A 19,012-nucleotide genomic window follows, 5' to 3' on the forward strand; every position below is an offset into this window, starting at 1 on the left:
AGGATCAAGATGTCTGCTCACCTACTCCCACCAATACATCAGAAGTACATCTATGAGTCTAATGATTCACACAGAATAGCTACCGAACACTGGCGAAAGATTTCAGACTTCTGAAAGGGCAGGAACCCCTTCCAAAACTGGATAGGACAAAAGAATAAAGGAAAAATAATCAAAATGGGAACTGCACCCCAGGGAGGAAGCTATGAAGGAGGAAAGCTTCTGCACCCAGCAAAGTCCCTTCTACAGTAGGAAGATCAGCTGGAAGTTTTGGAGCCAGGGAGGAGAGGGGAGCAACCAGCATGAGTAAGGAAAGATGAAGAGTAACCTGCACAGACAGATGAGTAAGACTGCCTTGTGCTCCCCAGCCTGAGATGCTTGTCTGTCACTATGGACAGGGGCTAGGTGCTGAAGCTTGGGCTACAGAGGTCAGACTCAGGTAGAGAACAGGAATCGGCTGTGCAGAGACACCCTGCCAGAGTGGCAACCAAGGATATACTTGGAAGAAGCTTGGGGATGCCAGAGAGGCAAGGTGCCAATGTTTGGGAAATACAGGAGGAGAGGGCTGGGACCGCCACAGGAGCTTCTTTCCCTGTGCAGACTCTTAGGTAACAAGACACCACCTACATGAGCTCCAGTGATGGGCACAAGCAACCACTGCCACTAGGCCACACACAAGCAGTCACCAATGACTGCCCCTGCTGCCCTGGGAGTGCTCTAGCTGCCACTGCTGTTAGGAAACCCAGAAGCAGATGCAAGCATTCTTTAATATCTGCCAATCAATCAGTATGATATACCACATCAAAAGACTGAAGAATAAAAACTAAATGACCATCTCAATAGATACAGAAAAAGGTTTCGACAAAAATCAACACCAATTTATGATGAAAACTCCCCAGAAAGTCATCACAGAGGGATGCTTCCTCAGTATAATAAAGGCCATATATGACAAACCCAGAACGACCATCACTCTCAACTGTGAAAACTAAAAGCATTTCCCCTAAGATCAGGAACAAAACAAGGATGCCCACTCTTATTCAACATAGTTTTGCAAGATGATCAACATCACAAATTAAGAGAGAAATGCAAATCAGAACTACAGTGAGGTTTCACCTCACACTGGGCCACTGGCAGAACACCCATCATCAAAGTCTATAATCACTAAATGCTGCAGAAGGTGTGGAGAAAAGGGAACCCTCCCACACTGTTGGTGGGAATGTAAATGGATACAGACACCATGGTGAACAATATGGGGGTTTCTTTAAAAACTAAAAGTAGTTCTATTTTAGTTACAAACCCCCCATATTGTTCTCCATAGTACTATACCTAACTACATGATCCAGCAATCCCACTCCTGGGCATATATCTGGAGAAAATCTTATTCAAAGGATGCATGCACCCCAGTGTTCACTGCAGCACTATTTATAGTAGCCAAAACATGGAAGCAACCAGAATGTCCATTGACAGAGGAATGGATAAAGAAGATGTTGTACACATATACAATGAAACCATAAAACAGAATGAAATAATGTCATTTCCAGCAATGTGGATGGACCTAGAGATTATCATAAATGAAGAAAGTCACAGAAAGACAAATATCATATACTGTTGGTTAATGTGGAATATAAAAAAATGATACAAATGAACTTATTTACAATAAAGAAATAGACTCATAACAAACTTCTAGTTACCAAAGGGAAGATGTGGGGTGGAGTTAATTAGGAGTTTGGGATTAACATAACACAATACTATACATAAAACAAATAATCAGAGACCTATTGTATAGCACAGGGTACTCTACTAAATACTGTGCAATAACCTATATGGGAGAAGAATCTGAAAAAGAATAAATATATGTATAAGTAAATCACTGCTGTATACCTGAAACTAACACAACATGTAACTCAACCATAAGATTTAAAGAAAAAAAAAGGATCCATAGAGAAAAAGCCAGAATGAAATTGCCCTGTTGAGTTTTGGCACCATACCTCAAATCAGACTTTTGTACATACAATTCAATGGAAAACACTAAAATGATGCTTCTCCCTACAACTAAAGACAACTTAATTATTAAAATCCTAATTAGTATCTCCCAGTTTAAATTTAAACAAGAAAGTATATGAGTCAAACTTTCTAAATTACAGCATGGGGAAATGACTATATGAAAGAATATGATGGCAACAACAACATAGTCAGAACGACGACAGAGCATTCAAAAATGATCCAGCTTATTATACTGATTCATGGTGAAGGTCAGAGGTCTCTACCACCAAAGTCACGATGAATTCAGCCCCAAGTGGCAAAAGCTATCACGGGATGAAATACACAGGGGTTTACTTTTTCACATAGTATGAAACCTGAAAGTAGTCAGTTGATAATTTGTTCAGGTCCTCAATAATTCCACCAAGAAACCAGATACTTTCTATCTCTCCATTCTTATAGTTACCTTTTAGCATCAGCTGTTCTGCTAAAACTCTAGACATCATGTCTACATTCAAATCAGGAAGAAGTGGGAATAGAGAAGAGTTGAAACAGCCATGCCTGTCCTTCTATTATGCAAAGCAGATGCCTTCCTAGAGGCTCAGCACACCTCTGTGTATGACTCTTTGGCCACAAATGTATAATTTTGACACCGCATGGATCAAATACACTAAATACATCATCTCAACTCACACACTGCTTCTCCTCATACTTTATTTACCATGGTATTAAGTAGACATTTAGAAGTGTCTCCCATAATGACTTTCAACAGCTTATGAAAAAAACTACTCATCATTTGCACCATGATGACATGCCGAATTCTAAAAGAAAACATTATTTATGAGATCAGTTCAGTTCAGTTCAGCCACTCAGTCGTGTCCGACTCTTTGTGACCCCATGAATCACAGCACGCCAGGAATCCCTGTCTATCAACAACTCCTGGAGTTCACTCAAACTCATGTCCATTGAGTCAGTGATGCCATCCAGCCATCTCATTCTCTGTTGTCCCCAATCCCCTCCTGCCCCCAATCCCTCCCAATATCAGAGTCTTTTCCAGTGAGTCAGCTCTTCACAGGAGGTGGCCCAAAGTATTGGAGTTTCAGCTTTAGCATCAGTCCTTCCAATGAACACCCAGGATTGATCTCCTTTAGAATGGACTGGTTATATCTCCTTGCAGTCCAAGGGACTCTCAAGAGTTCTCTCCAATACCACAGTTCAAAAGCGTCAATTCTTCAGCGATCAGCTTTCTTCACAGTCCAACTCTCACATCCATACATGACTACTGGAAAAACCATAGCCTTGACTAGACGGACCTTGGTTGGCAAAGTAAAGTCTCTGCTTTTTAATATACTATCTAGGTTGGTCATAACTTTCCTTCCAAGGAGTAAGTGTCTTTTAATTTCATGGCTGTAATCAGCATCCGCAGTGATTTTGGAGCCCCCAAAAATAAAGTCTGACACTGTTTCCCCATCTATTTCCCATGAAGTAATGGGACCAGATGCCATGATCAACATTCAGAAAACTAAGATCATTTATGAGATCACCCTGATTCAAATATAGATGAAAATGAGGTAGGAAGACCCTTCAGGTGAATTATCCTCATGGTTTCATTAAGATGCCATCAGTTCAGTTCAGTCGCTCAGTTTTGTCTGACTCTGCAACCCCATTGACTGCAGCACGCCAGGCCTCCCTGTCCATCACCAACTCCTGAAGTTTACCCAAACAAATGTCCATTGTCCGTGATGCAATCCAACCATATCATCCTCTGTCGTCCCCTTCTCTTCCTGCCTTCAATCTTTCCCAGAATCAAGGGTTTTTTCAAATGAGACAACTCTTCACATGAGGTGGCCAAAGTATTCAGGTTTCAGCATCAGTCCTTCCAATGAACACTCAGGACTGATCCCCTTTAGGGTGGACTGGTTGGATCTCCTTGCAGTTCAAGGGACTCAAGAGTCTTCTCCAACACCACAGTTCAAAAGCATCAATTTTTCAGCACTTAGCTTTCATTATAGTCCAACTCTCACATCCATACATGACCAATGGAAAAACCATAGCCTTGATTAGACAGAGATTTGTTGATAAAGTAATGTCTCTGCTTTTTAATATGCTGTCTAGGTTGGTCATAACTTTCCTTCCAAGGAGTAAGCATCTTTTAATTTCATGGATGCAATCACCATCTGCAGTGACTTTGGAGCCCCCCTAAATAAAGTCAGCCACTGTTTCCACTGTTTCCCATTTTTCTGAATGTTGAGCTTTAAGCCAACTTTTTCACTCTCCTCTTTCACTTTCATCAAGAGGCTCTTTAGTTCTTCTTCACTTTCTGCCATAAGGGTGGTGTCATCTGAATATCTGAGGTTATTGATATTTCTCCCAGCAATCTTGATTCCAGCTTGTGCTTCCTCCAGCCCATCTTTCTCATGATGTACTCTGCATATAAGTTAAATAAGCAGGGTGACAATATGCAGCCTTGACATACTCCTTTCCCTATTTGGAACCAGTCTGCTGTTCCATATCCAGCTCTAACTGTTGCTATGGTTACTGTTCAAAAGGATAACCAGTCACATGCTTCAGTTCTGTTCAGTTCAGTCGCTCAGTCGTGTCTGACTCTTTGTGACCCCATGAATCACAGCACCCCAGGCCTCCCTGTCCATCACCAACTCCCGGAGTCCACCCAAACCCATGTCCATCGAGTTGGTGATGCCATCCAGCCATCTCTCCTCTGTTGTCCCCTTCTCCTCCTGCCCCCAGTCCTTCCCAGCCTTAGGGTCTTTTCCAATGAGTCAACTCTTTGCATGAGGTGGCCAAAGTATTGGAGTTTCAGCTTCAACATCAGTCCCTCCAATGAACACTCAGGATTGATCTCCTTTAGGATGGACTGGTTGGATCTCCTTGCAGTCCAAAGGACTCTCAAGAGTCTTCTCCAACACCACAGTTCAAAAGCATCAATTCTTCAGCACTCAGCTTTCTTCACAGTCCAACTCTCACATCCATAGATGACTACTGGAAAAACCATAGGCTTGACTAGACGGACCTTTGTTGGCAAAATAATGTCTCTGCTTTTGAATATGCTATCTAGGTTGGTCATAACTTTCCTTCCAAGGAGTAAGCGTCTTTTAATTTCATGGCTGCAATCACCATCTGCAGTGATTTTGGCGCCTAGAAAAATAAAGTCTGACACTGTTTCCACTGTTTCCCCATCTATTTCCCATGAAGTGATGGGACCAGATGCCATGATCTTTGTTTTCTGAATGTTGAGCTTTAAGCCAACTTTTTCACTCTCCTCCTTCACTTTCATCAAGAGGCTTTTTAGTTCCTCTTCACTTTCTGCCATATGCTTAAATTTGTCTAAATGATACAAAACACTTAGATCATAAATGTTTAAAATATTTTTTAAAATATTTAAATGTTTTCATATGTCCAGAAGTAAACTATGCCAGTCTTCTGTAGACTTCCTATTGGCAGAGCCTATATCTTACTCCACTCTTCATCTCCAGCACCTGGTGGTTAGGATATGTTCAGTTCAGTTCAGTTCAGTCGCTCAGTCGTGTCCGACTCTCCGCGACCCCATGAATCACAGCACGCCAGTCTTCCCTGTCCATCACCAACTCCCGGAGTACACTCAAACTCATGTCCACAGAGTCGGTGATGCCATCCAGCCATCTCATTCTCCGTCGTCCCCTTCTCCTCCCGCCCCCAACCTTTCCCAGCATCAGAGTCTTTTCCAGTGAGTCAACTCGTCGCATGAGGTGGCCAAAGTATTGCAGTTTCAGCTTTAGCATCAGTCCCTCCAATGAACATCCAGGATTGATCTCCTTTAGAATGGACTGGTTGGATATCCTTGCAGTATAAGGGACTCTCAAGAGTCTTCTCCAACACCACAGTTCAAAAGCATCGATTCTTCAGCGATCAGCTTTCTTCACAGTCCAACTCTCACATCCATACATGACCACGGGAAAAACCATTGCCTTGACTAGACGGACCTTGGTTGGCAAAGTAATGTCTCTGCACTTAATAAATACTAGTCAAATAAACAGATGAAAGAAGTCATGGTCAGAATAATGGATATACCCTAGTACTATATAGACATTGCCAACAATGTTGTTATTGTCATAGTAATTATACAAAGTTACTAATATCAGGGATTCATAAAGGGGACAAATAAAAAGTAAAAAAAAATATAACTACACATTTTCTAATGTCTCTACATTATCTAGTTAATGACAAGATAAACTTTAAAACCAATATTTTTCATCTACTTGTATACTTATTCGTGTCTACAAATATGAGAATGCTTACCTAAACCCATTCTGCATAACACAAATAATGGAAACAAATATTTATCAAGAGAAGAATGTTTAAATAAATCATAGTGTATTCACAGTAGAGATTACTACTTAGCCACCGAAATGACTGAGAGGTCTAAATGTATTGTCATCAAAAACTGAAAAGAGGGAAAAATAACACAGAGTACAACTTACTTTGAATTTGAATGACCTTGCTTGTGGAAAATGTCTGTGAACATTTTTCTCTATATATTATTAGTATCTGTAATAGCCATATATAAATGCTATGCAACTTATTAGAAATATATAGATATCTCCACTGAAGAGAGGATTAAGCTGGAATAGGAACTTTTTCTTTTTACACCACATTTTCTTGTGTGTGTACAATGAAAGTGAAAAGTGAAGTCGCTCAGTCGTGTCCGACTCTTAGCGACCCCATGGACTGTAGCCTACCAGGCTCCTCCATCCATGGGATTTTCCAGGCAAGAGTACTGGAGTGGGGTGCCTGTGTGTGTATATACACATATATATAACTGTCATAATTAAACAAATAAAAATGAAGAAATTGAACTGCTAAATAAAAGAACATCATTTTATAACACTATTCTGATCTGATAGATTGCATAACTTGTAAGTTTCTTAATATTTTTGAGCTTCAGTGTTTTATCTATAAAATGCATAAAATTTTTCCCTCAATTTTTTCTCTAAAGATTAGTAAACTTTATAAAAAAATAACTAGCATAGCATACACTAGATAGCACATTTTGCTCCACTGCTATTATTCTCTTTATTATTTCCTTGTGTTCTCCATTATCTCAGTCTTTACTTCTAGAAGTAAAAAATATTTATTCAGTGCCTAATGCCAGAGGTAAGTTAAAAGCACAAGACATTTTATGGTATTGTTAAGGTCAATAGAAAGAACTGCCTCTCCTGTTATCCTAACAAATAAATATTATAAAAAATATTAAAGCCTCACATGAATGCTATTCTGGTATCTTTTTTTAAGGAATTCAATATTTCTAGTATTAGTACTAGCATGATTTAAAATTTTAACTGAGTTTTGAAAAGAACAGATCTCAGGATTTTATTCTCAGAGCTACCTCCCTGTTTTTATTGCTATTCTTTTGTGTTTCCATGGAAACAACATTTATTTTTATGGTTATTTAGCTTTGAATTTTTAAAAGTAGCCCCAATCCCTAAAAATATTCAAATTTCTTTCTCCTGCTTTTTACATAAAAGTCAAAACAAATGTTGTTTTTTCTTTATTTAGTTTTTTTTTTTTTTTTTGCTCATTTACTTTTCTGAAACAAGGCACTTTATATTTCAGGACAGCTATACCTTTCACCACTTCTCCTTGCATGGATGTTTTGGTAGTTTGGTTTTTGTTAAATTTTGGAGATATCACGAAGAAACTTACTTTTCAGTAGTTCTTGGAAATATCCAGCATATTCTTTCTCTCATCATTCCTAGCACTGGGCACAGTGCTTGGGATACTGTAGGTACCTAATAAAAATTAGTCAAGTAAATAGATGAAAGAATGCATGGATGTTTTTGTATCAGGACTACTGTGAAACAGGGTAGCAAGTGAAAAATTATTATTAAAATCAACACTTGATCATCTTGAGGTGCTCTCTTTAAAACTTTAGTAATCCATGTCTTCTAGCTCTAATAACAAAATTTGACACTCTATTAATTCCTATTTGTCCTTGAAATGCTTTGTTTATGTTAGCAAACCATATCAAAGTGATCATTACTCTCAAAAGAATGAAAATAAATAATAATATGATTAAAACTTGAATATAACATTTTACAAGTGAAAGAAAGAACTTACAATTTACTGGTAGAAAATGTGTTGCTAGAAGTTATGGGATTATCTTCTTTATGCTTTTGAAAAGATGACGTGGATTCCTAGAAGTAGTTTAATGTTACCGATGACTCAGATTTATATCTTCATCCTCAGCCTCTCTCCTGAGCTTTGGAATCTGTTGCTAATTAATAAGTGGAATTCTTTACAGGCATCTCAAAATCGAAGCTTTCCAAACTGTACTCATTTTCTTCCCTTTCACACAACCATACAAAATCAAAATCTGACATAGACACTCCTGAAATTTCATCGGCCCCCCAAAGCCCCTATTTTTATGAAAATAATACCCCTTGACTCCTATCTGTAAGTCCTTTTAAAACCAGGATCTCTGTCTTTGTCCGGGCCTACATCTTCTTTTACCTGTGTGGTTAAAAAAAAAACAACAACTGGCTATTTCCATATATCATTGGGAATTCCATAAATACATCCCATACATGTTGCTGCTGCTAAGTCACTTCAGTCGTGTCCGACTCTGTGTGACCCCATAGACGGAAGCCCACCAGGCTCCCCTGTCGCTGGGATTCTCCAGGCAAGAACACTGGAGTGGGTTGCCATTTCCTTCTCCAATATGTGAAAGTGAAAAGTGAAAGTGAAGTTGCTCAGCCGTGTCCGACCCTTAGCGACCCCAAGGACTGCAGCCTACCAGGCTCATCCATCCATGGGATTTTCTAGGCAAGAGTACTGGAGTGGCTTGCCATTGCCTTCTCCGCCATACATGTTACATTAGAATTAAATCAGAGTAAATGCTCCAGCAACTCTTCACTGTCCAAAAATAAAGCACAAATACCCTAGTTATGACATTCAAAGTGAAGTGAAACCGCTCAGTCGAGTCCAACTCTTCACGACCCCATAGACTGTAGCCTACCAGGCTCCTCCGTCCGTGGGATTCTCCAGGCAAGAGTACTGGAGTGGGTTGCCGTTTCCGTCGCCAGGAGATCTTCCCAACCCAGGGATCGAACCTGGGTCTCCCGCATTGCACGCAGACGCTTTACCATCTGAGCCACCAGGGAAGCTCATGACATTCAAAGGGACCTCATAATTTCATCCCCCATATGGCTCTTCAGCAGAGCCCCTTGATGTTCTAACAGGTCCTTGTGCTCTAAACATGTTTGATATGTCTATTCCTGAGCTTCCCTGGTGCGAAACTTCACTTACAAGTTATGCAATCTATCAAATAAGAATAGTGTTATAAAATGATGTTCTTTTATTTCAGCAGTTCAATTTCTTCATTTTTATTTGTTTAATTATGACAGTTATATATATGTGTATATACACACACAGGCACCCCACTCCAGTACTCTTGCCTGGAGAATCCCACGGACGGAGGAGCCTGGTAGGCTACAGTCCATGGGGTCGCGAAGAGTCGGACTCGACTGAGCGGTTTCACTTTATTCCGTGCAAGCTCTGTGTATTCTTATGTCTCTGTACTGTTCTAATTGCCCTACTGGCCAAATCTGGCTCCACTCATAAGGCTTAAGAAATACTCACTGTTTAAAAGCCAAATAATTTAGCTTCTTTTCTGCTACCTATTGGCTAACAACTTCTTAAACTAAACAGGGCATATTTTAATGGATAAAATGTTGTTTAGATTTAATCAAGTCTTTAAGGCACAATGTTATTTATAACTTTTCATTGTTATAGTCTAGGCTAATCGGTACTCTTGTAGCTAAAACCCGGTGAGTTTCCATACATATTTACTTCTAGAGAAATGTCTAGAAATTAAGTTTGCTAAATCAAAAGTTATGCATCATTATAAGGCCTTTAATATATAGTGACAAATTGTCCTCTTTAATATTTCACCAATTTAATAGGATAAACAGCTAAAATAGGAAGAGGCACTGTGATAGTTATTTAACATGCATTATTCTTTGTGATTTTTACAATAATCTATGAAGAATCTAGTGTTATTCTAATTTTTAAACTCGTCATGAGTTTAATGGAAACCTTGAGATTAATAATGTGATTGAGGTGGTAAAGCCAGTTTGAACCAAAATCTGGCTGACTCCACATGTTTTTTATTCACTGCATCTGCACTGATTCCCAACCACACTCTCCCAGCACTGTGATCACAGTGGCCAACTCTAACTGGGTGTTGTATTTTTCTTGTTTTTCATCTTTGCCAATTTAGTATGGGAGAAACATTTTATCTTACTTTAAATCATATATCTAACATAATCAATGCATGTAAGCATTTTAAAGTTAGCATTAGTACTTTATGAATTTCATAACCATGCCTTTGCTTATGTTTTCATTGGAGTTTGAGATAGCTCTTTGTTCTTTTCAAAAAAACACTTTATTATCTTCTTTTATACACATTAAATATATATTTCTGACTTGACAGTTTATTCACATTGTGTTTTTGTATACAGACTTTTAAATAGTTTATCCCAATCAGTATTTGCCTTTATGTTTTCTCTTTTTGATGTCAAAATACCATGTTTTTCTAATGAGGTTCTTTTATATGACATTTAAGATCATCTTACAGGAGCCAATAGTAAATAGGTCTTAGCCTCACTGGATATCTATTAGATCTACTCAAAGATTGACACTAATTTTTAGTGACAATTTTAAGTAAAATTTATATAAATTTATATAAGTGGGTCAAAGTAGATTAAAATAATATTTATAAAATATCCATTTTACTTTGTTAAAATATCAATATAAATTTTTGAAAATATATCTTTAATCAAAGATGGGGGAAAAGCAGTCTTTGTAAACACTGTATTTATTCCTTTTAAAGACAAAGAACATAAAGTGATGGAAAAACACTCACATTTTAACAAATGCATTTATAATGTTTCTCTTTCTCCCTGGAGCCACTTATTTGGAGAAAGCTAGAAAACACGTGGAAACAGTCTGTGTAATTTATTGCAGTACTTGATTCACAGTCATTTTTCAAGGTAGAAAGTCTAGAGAAGCTTATGCTAGCCATTTATTAAAACCACACTGTCTGCCAAGATAAAGAGATCATTAGGTATTATCCATACTTTCATAAAATGTCTCCTCTTCCTCTAAAATTCTGTTATTTATACTTAAGAAGAATCCGTTATGACAGGTGCATTACAAATTTTGATAGTAAACAAATACATTCTCTCCTTATTACAGACCCTCTCCTAGAGAAACTTAATTATTTTAGTAATGCTTTCTAATGTACTCATGGATTGTAATGGATATAGTCATTCAAGAGATATGTATTCATTTTAAATATTAGATTTTTATAAGTAAAGTTTATATCTTATAATTACTTATAAGCCATTTCTATAATAATTTGGTCCCCTTTTAGTAACCTGAATACTAGAATTAAAACTCACCATGGATTTCACAAAGTAAAATCCCACAATGGCCATTAAATGTTTAAATGAGTTGGACACATGTGAGCCAGAAGAGAGCAGAGTTATTATAATTTCTGTAGAACTAGAGATTATTCCAAGAGCCTTTCAATCTCATTAATGCTTGGCTGGGAGAACTTGTCTTGTGTCTGGTAGGCTCAGTCTCCTATCAGGGGACTAAAAGATACATAGGTTCAGTCTCCTATCAGGGGACTATAAGATACTGAGGATGGAATGGCAAATTGGCTCAATCACTCATTCAACAAAGGTGGTTGTGCCAGTCTGTAACAGATACTCTAGGTTAGGTTAGTATATGATGTTAGTAGGAGAAAATATATAGAAACATCTCACACTGACCTCATTTTTCAGCAGGTCATGCAGTATCTATACTGTTCATAAAGTCCATCAACACAAGAGTTAGTTTCCTTCCAAGTAAGTCTCAGCAGGGCCTGCTATCATGGAATCAGTCTGGTATAAAAGAAAAAACTTTGGGATACATATACAAGTCAGTGAGACCATTATTTCTATGCTACTCTGGTTATTCTTGATACTTTTCATTCTATTTCCCCAGGAAATTAATCTTCTTATATTTACCTTTATGGAAGCTCCAAAGTCATACCAATTCCTAAGCTTACACCCACTGCTTAAAACTGACTAATGCACATTTCTACTTAAATGACCAACTGTAACCTCAAACTCAGTATGTCTATGATTAACTCACCTTTCATCCAAAGTCCTTTTTCTTCAGTCTTTGTATTCATCTATCTTTTACATTTTCTTCTTCTCTCTCTTTTCATATCCTGCTCTCCTCAAACTAAACACTAAGCCTTATGAATTCTCTCTACCTGTCCTTCTTCCCTATTCTTTTATTAATAATTCTACTTTCCAAATCTGGGCCTTTATTGCCTCATATTTGATTTATTACAATAGTTTTAGCAAAGCTCCAGCTTTTTCTCATATTTACTCTATCTCATTCGCTAATGAAGTGAGACTACTTTAAAAATAACACTGCCAACTGGAAAAACAAAAATCTTTAATATCCCTAGTTATTACAAAATAAAATTAACATTCTTTACCAATTAAAGCTCTATAGTCTGATCCCTTTTTACCTTTGAAATTTTTATCTCCTGTTGCTCACCCATGCAGACTCTCAACTTTATCATCTCTATTGAGTATAGCCAGAACAGACATTTTAAAAATTGTTACCATTATCCATTTTTTCAAATCATATCTTTGCCTTTTCTTTTACCCACCTGACATCACCTTTCTCCATTTTTTCTAACTACATAAATTCTATTTTACATAATTTCATAGTTTATATCATTCATCTAGTTCCACTTCACCATCCTCCATGTAATTTATTTTTTCTGATTTTCAATACACACTGGGATTTATTTTTTCTTAACTCACAATATTTTAAACTTTTTTTCAATTTTAATTATTCATATATCATATCTCAATGTTTCTCTTTCTTTCAACTCTTATATTTTCATTCAATTATGCATGTTTGTTCTTATCTCCAAAAGCAAATGGTAAATTCTTCTTGAAGCAAGTATTAGTTAATTTCCTTTTCTTAATACTTCTATAGTAATAAGTGCTTACTGAAAGAATGAATGGGTAGACAAATTCATACAAAAATTTAAAAGTTACTCAAAAACCTGCTATTAACATAGAAATAACTTCAAAATTTGGGAGAACCACATAAAGGAAAGTCTTCCTGGCAGATGAAACTGCTCTTACGAAAATGCCTAGATCTGAGGCTGTAGTAGGCTGAAAAATGACTTCCAAAGGTATCCACATCCTAAGCCTTGGAACCTGTGAATGCTATATGGCAGAAAGGACCCTGCAGATGTGATTAAGTTAAGCATCATGATATAGGGAGATTGTCTCAATTATGTGGTTGGCACTCAGTGCAACCACATGTATCCGTATGAGAGGAAAGCAGAGGGGAATTTGACACACAGGCTGTCTTCCAATTCATGTGAGTGTTAGTAGGTCTGCTACTAATTCATGTGAGTGTTAGTAGGTCTGCTACATTCAGAACAGATGAGGAGAAGGAAATGTGACCAAAGAGGCAGAGATAACGAGTGATGTAGCCACAAGCAAAGAAAAGCTAGGGCGTTGCCAGAAACTACAAGAGGAAAAGTACAGATGCTCCCCTAGTGCCTCCAGAGGAAGCACTGCCTTGCTGGTACCATAATCACAACCTAGTGAAATTGATTTGAAATGCCTGACCTCCAGAGCTGTGAGGGAATAAATCACCATTGTTTTAAGTCATCAAGTTTGTGGTAATTTGTTTCAGTAGCCACAGGAAAATAACGTAAGTCCTCACAAACAAAACTTCAAGAACTCTCAAGCTCAGTGTTCTTAAGCAATCCATTCCTTCAGAGAAGAAATTTAAGATAAGAAACCTTCCTCAAAGTTATAAACATATATTATTCTATATTATTGCTTCAAGAAATCAAGTGGTAGGTACAAAGAATGGCTCTAAATTACACTTTTAGAATATTTTAATTATATAAAATTTGGTTTTGGATATTCCATTTTAACTTGAGTTTATAGCTGTCCTATTTTAGTGCAATTGTAGTTATAAATAAAATTGTCAATAGCTCTAATAAAGTTTTTCAAATATAAAAAAGTGAATAAATATTGAATTATATCCTTTTCCATTAATAGTTAATAAATTCTGCATAAGTCTTAAAACTATGTTTTCTTCAAATCTTAATTCAAGAACTAAGCTATCAAAAAGTAACATTTTCTTAATCCAAAAAATTATAGTTATTTTTGTATTAATGTTAAAGAAACATTTATTAAGCTTGGAGTTGATTAAAACTTGGAGGAACTTAAACTTATCATCTTATTTTACCTAGTTCTGCCTATCCAGAGTGTTTCCTGGCATAGAAATAAATGTCAAATCTGTTGTGTTCAATCCTTTCTTTCCCTAGGAGTTACTCAAAGATTGTGAGATTGTTTTCTTAATATTCTCAAAAAAATGAGCACTAATATTATCTCTCTTAGATAAAGCTTTTCTTCCAAGTGCTGCACAGTCTAATTTTATGTATTTCTACTTAATGATAGTTAATAACATCTATCACATATGACACTTTCTTAAAAGCTATCTAAAAATTGGCACTGCAAGTCAATGTAGAAAGCACTTTTACTGTCTTACTGTAATGTGTTTAAAATTAATACCTGAAATCCTTCATTCCTTTAAATAAGCAACAACTTTGGCTCCAAGCCTTCTATCTGTCAGTACAACACTGGTTATACGAGTCATTGGGTCAATAATATAAAAACAAATCAGCATCCAAAAGGTTCAATTATTTCTGGTGTTGAGATGATAAAAACGTCTACCCTGATTCTGGAGAGACACTGGACGAAACTTGGAGGAGACAACGGTCTTTAGGAAGGCATATGAGGAAATGACGATGGGTGTCAAAGTATGTCTACGCACATAGAAGGACAAAGAAATAATCTGTTAATCAAAGTGTATCATATCAGCTCATGCTTTAAGGTGCTTAAATTTCTATAAGATTTAAACATTAAAGTGCTTTAAGATCTTTGGGAAGATTCACATACATTTGTATGTATTTTATTAATGACATTTACAGAATATTTTGAAAAGCATCCTTTAAAAATAGCATCACACATTTTCATAAAGCAAAAAATGTAATACTACTATAGTCTTACAAAATACACACATAAAAAAATACATACACACGTGCATATATACTTCTCTTATTGCATACCAATAATAGAGCTTTTCTTACTACAAGGGTATACTGCTAGTTGAAAAACCTACTGAAAGAAAAATATTTTGCTACTAGCAGTATCAGTCTGCTCCCTCAGTCCACTGTGCATTTCTTCTGAAGCTCCTGTTACTTAGAGACGGACTACAGACTTTCTGCTAACTTCACAAGACTACAGACTTTCTGCTAACTTTCTGCTAAGTTTGTCTCCGTTAAACAATTTAGTTCCAGCAGAACCTTTCTCCTCTGTACTTTTTTCCATTCTGAACCTCATCCCTTTCTCTATTTTGTCTTCAAATGTTTTTTATCCTGTCTTATGCCTAATTCTTGACTTAACACCCTTGTCTTAATCATTAACATGAGCTTCCTTGTTCAAGTCATTTTCCTGCCAAAATTTTAGTTTATTAATTAAAAAAGTAATGGGGTAAATGCACAAATCTACTATATATGAAGAATATTAAGGTCCTTTGAATGATCCCCTCTTCTCCCTCAAAGAGTGTACACGCCTAAATTTTACTGAAGATAAAAGTAATTATTTTAAATTACCATTTGAAGCAATCTATAATAGATAAAATAATTTTATCTTGGCTTACTCTAGTAGAAAAGACCACTTTATTAGTTTCTAAGTAAGGTAAATAATGTCTGTAGTTTCTAAATTAACAGTGTTGACCAGTTTCATATTCACCAGAAGAAACTATACTCAAGATTATTTGCTTTCTTATACCTAAGATATTCTTTATCTCACTGTATTTCCCAATTATATCCTAGTTAATAAAACCTTACAGTATTGGAACAAAGTAATGGGTAAGGGTATTCCCAGGGTTTTTTTTTTTTTTCTTTAAAATATGAAAACTTGTTTTTGGGGGAAAGAAAAGATAACACAAGTAAGCTTAGATAACATAAAACTGGATGAGAAATTTATGTTCAAATATCTGACTAATCAATGCAAGGAAGAGAAAGTTTAGCAAAAGGGAAAAAGTCGACAAATGTGCAAGTCAAATAAAATATCCAGTAATATATTATCAAGTATAATAGCACCAAGATTTTTAAGGCAGTCTTTGCTAAATACTCACCAATATTTAAAGGCATTTTTTGCTTAATCTTCATGAATTTTTAAAAGAAGTCATCATATATAAGATTTTATTGCATACAACTCAAAGAGGCTAATCAAGCGCAAGCTTATAAACTTTTAGGGCTGAAAAGAAAATGTTTTAAATATTTCATCTGTTCTTGATTAACTATATATCCCATATATATTTTGCTTTGTTGTTAGGAATGTAAATATAACAATAGTGACAGGATAGCAACAAAATATCTTCCAAATTTTAATGGCACTAATTATTGGCCTCAGTAATATAATGGTCCCAGTATATATTCTTTGTTTCAAATAAAAAGCAATTACATCTGAGATATCATGGAATTGTCATCAATCTTCTATGTAAATTATGAACAACAAATATTTCTAATTTTTACTAGGTATTTCTCCTAGTTAACAATCTAATCTCATCTTTAGAAACTATTGTTTTTACATCTATGGAAGTATACCTTTGCATGAAATAATTTTTTTCTGTATTTTTCTAGGATTAACTGCATCCTACACTAAATTGAAGTATGTATCATCAATACAAGTTGGTTTAGTTATTAGTATCATTTAAGCTCTTCATGAGGGTTCCTAGGTGGTGCTAGTGTTAAAGAACCTGCCTGCCAATGCAGGAGATTTGACACTTGGGTTCAATCCTTGGGTTGGGAATATCCCTAGGAGAAGAACATGACAACCCACTCCAGTATTCTTGCCTGGACAATTCCATGGACAGAGGAGGCTGGCAGGCTACAGTACTTAGGGTCGCACAGAGTCAGACTTGACTGAAGCAATTTAGCATGCATGCATGCAGGATGGAACTTGAGCAGGAAATAAACTTTCATTGTTAAAAGCATCTGAAATTTGTGCTTTTTCATAGTAGTAAAATCTGAGGAATGCAGTCTAATAAAAGAGAGAAAAAAAAACTGTTAAAAAGGTAACAATTATACCAATTAAAATACTATGTAGTTATACTGTATTTGGTTTCTTTGGTTAATCTGACTTACAAGAAAATGTTCAAGAATCAACGGAAAATAATGTGACTACATCAATGCTTCGTAACAACAGCTGTTCAATATATAACTAGGTAATAATTGTTCTCCGTTTGGCATTGCCACCTGTACTCTCAAAGCAGAAGCTGGACTTTAAACTTTTTTGAAAAAATGTGATATCTGTATTTTTAAATTATATTTATATGTTTATGTAGGTAGACTGTCTCTTCTCTCTCTATATATATATATTAATATATGTGTGTGTAAAATTGTTTAAATCTACTTCCACTTTTCAATGGGATTAAATATAAATAAGTAAATAGGCACAGAATCCCAACTCTCAATACCAATGGGACTACAAAAAAATGATTCTTGAAACAAAGAAGATTTGTACTGTTATACACAAGGCATTCAGAGAAAAAAAGATCTGATAAGGACAGGGGTGAGTCTAAAAGGCTTCACAAATCTGTCAGGGAGCACAGAGAATGGAGTGTGTGCAAGGACAGCAAGGATACTGGCCTTTATGGAGTCGAAGGCCTGGACAAGGCAGAGTGCAAAATTAAGCTTTATAAGTAGTAGAGCTAAGGTTGCAAGAGAATGTAAATGTCAAGCAAGGAAATTTTGCTTGAGGGGACAAAAAGAGAAATAATCTTTCAGACTGCAAAGGTTGCCAAAGGATAGCCTGTAACCTATTTCTAATACAACCTCATGAAATACTTGCACATGCACCTTTGTTATTAAATGGCATGGTGAATGTGGCCAAAATGAAAAGGGCTTTTTTTCTTATTATTTAGTACCAAGAATAATTTCACCACAAGCAGGGCCACACTGTAGAACTGTCAGTTCATTTATTTTATTCTGTTGTGAAAGGACTTGATCCAATACTGAGCAGGAAGCTACATGTGGTATGCAGAGAAATGATACCTTTTCACTAAAGGAAAAAAGGCTTTGGTAGGTTACCATGGAAACAACCTAGAGTATATTCCAATTTCTAGTAAAGAATCCTAGTCTTCTAATGAAAACCTACCAGATATATTTCCACTCTCTCTCTCTAGTTGTTAACTTTCTAAATAGATGTTGAGGTGTTTTTTTAATTATTATTTAAAAGAAGTAAAATGGGTTTATCTGGCTGAGATATGCAGAAACTGTTTGAGAGACACTTCCCCCTGCCTCCTCCAAAAACACAGCAGCCTGCCAATTCAGAGGTCATTGCCTGGCTTTGTAACACCAAAAAAGGATCAAAGTGGTATCTGGAGGTCGCGAAGACCAATGTTCAATACACAGCTTACATGCTGATGAGACCAAGTGCCATTTCTAATGGTGGAAATTATCACATTACAATTTGCCACTACAGAGATCTTCTCTTCATCCAGTGAGTGAAACAAGGAGCCCATTAGCTGGATATATTTTTTACTATGAGAATCTTAATGTATTACATATAAATCTAATTTAAAGACATGGCCCTGGTTTTAGACTGAGGTTTTTAGAGACATGTTAATATTGATCTCTAAGATCTCCTATAAAGAGTTCCAAATAGTTTATGTAGACAATCCCTGCTCCAGAATATGGGATTTATCTCTCCTCCCCAGTTGTGTGTGTGTGTTGTGCTTAATGACTTGCTTTTAAAGAGTAGAATACGGAAGGGGTTGGTACTGACTTTCCAGTGGAGAACCCTGCCAAATTCTACCTTGGGTTAGTAATCAAGGTTCTATGCTGTGAGTCATGTTAATACCAGAACCC

General features: G+C 36.3%; 1 protein-coding gene across 2 annotated transcripts in view; it reads left to right on the top strand.

Annotated features, from left to right (window-relative positions):
- GALNT13 (polypeptide N-acetylgalactosaminyltransferase 13) overlaps positions 1-19,012 on the top strand; it is a 663,623-nt gene that overhangs the window by 614,966 nt on the left and 29,645 nt on the right. The window lies entirely within an intron of this gene.

This window comes from Moschus berezovskii, chromosome 2, assembly GCF_049115385.1.
Source record: "Moschus berezovskii isolate FMDL1 chromosome 2, NW_MosBer_1.0, whole genome shotgun sequence".
NCBI lineage: Eukaryota > Metazoa > Chordata > Mammalia > Artiodactyla > Moschidae > Moschus > Moschus berezovskii.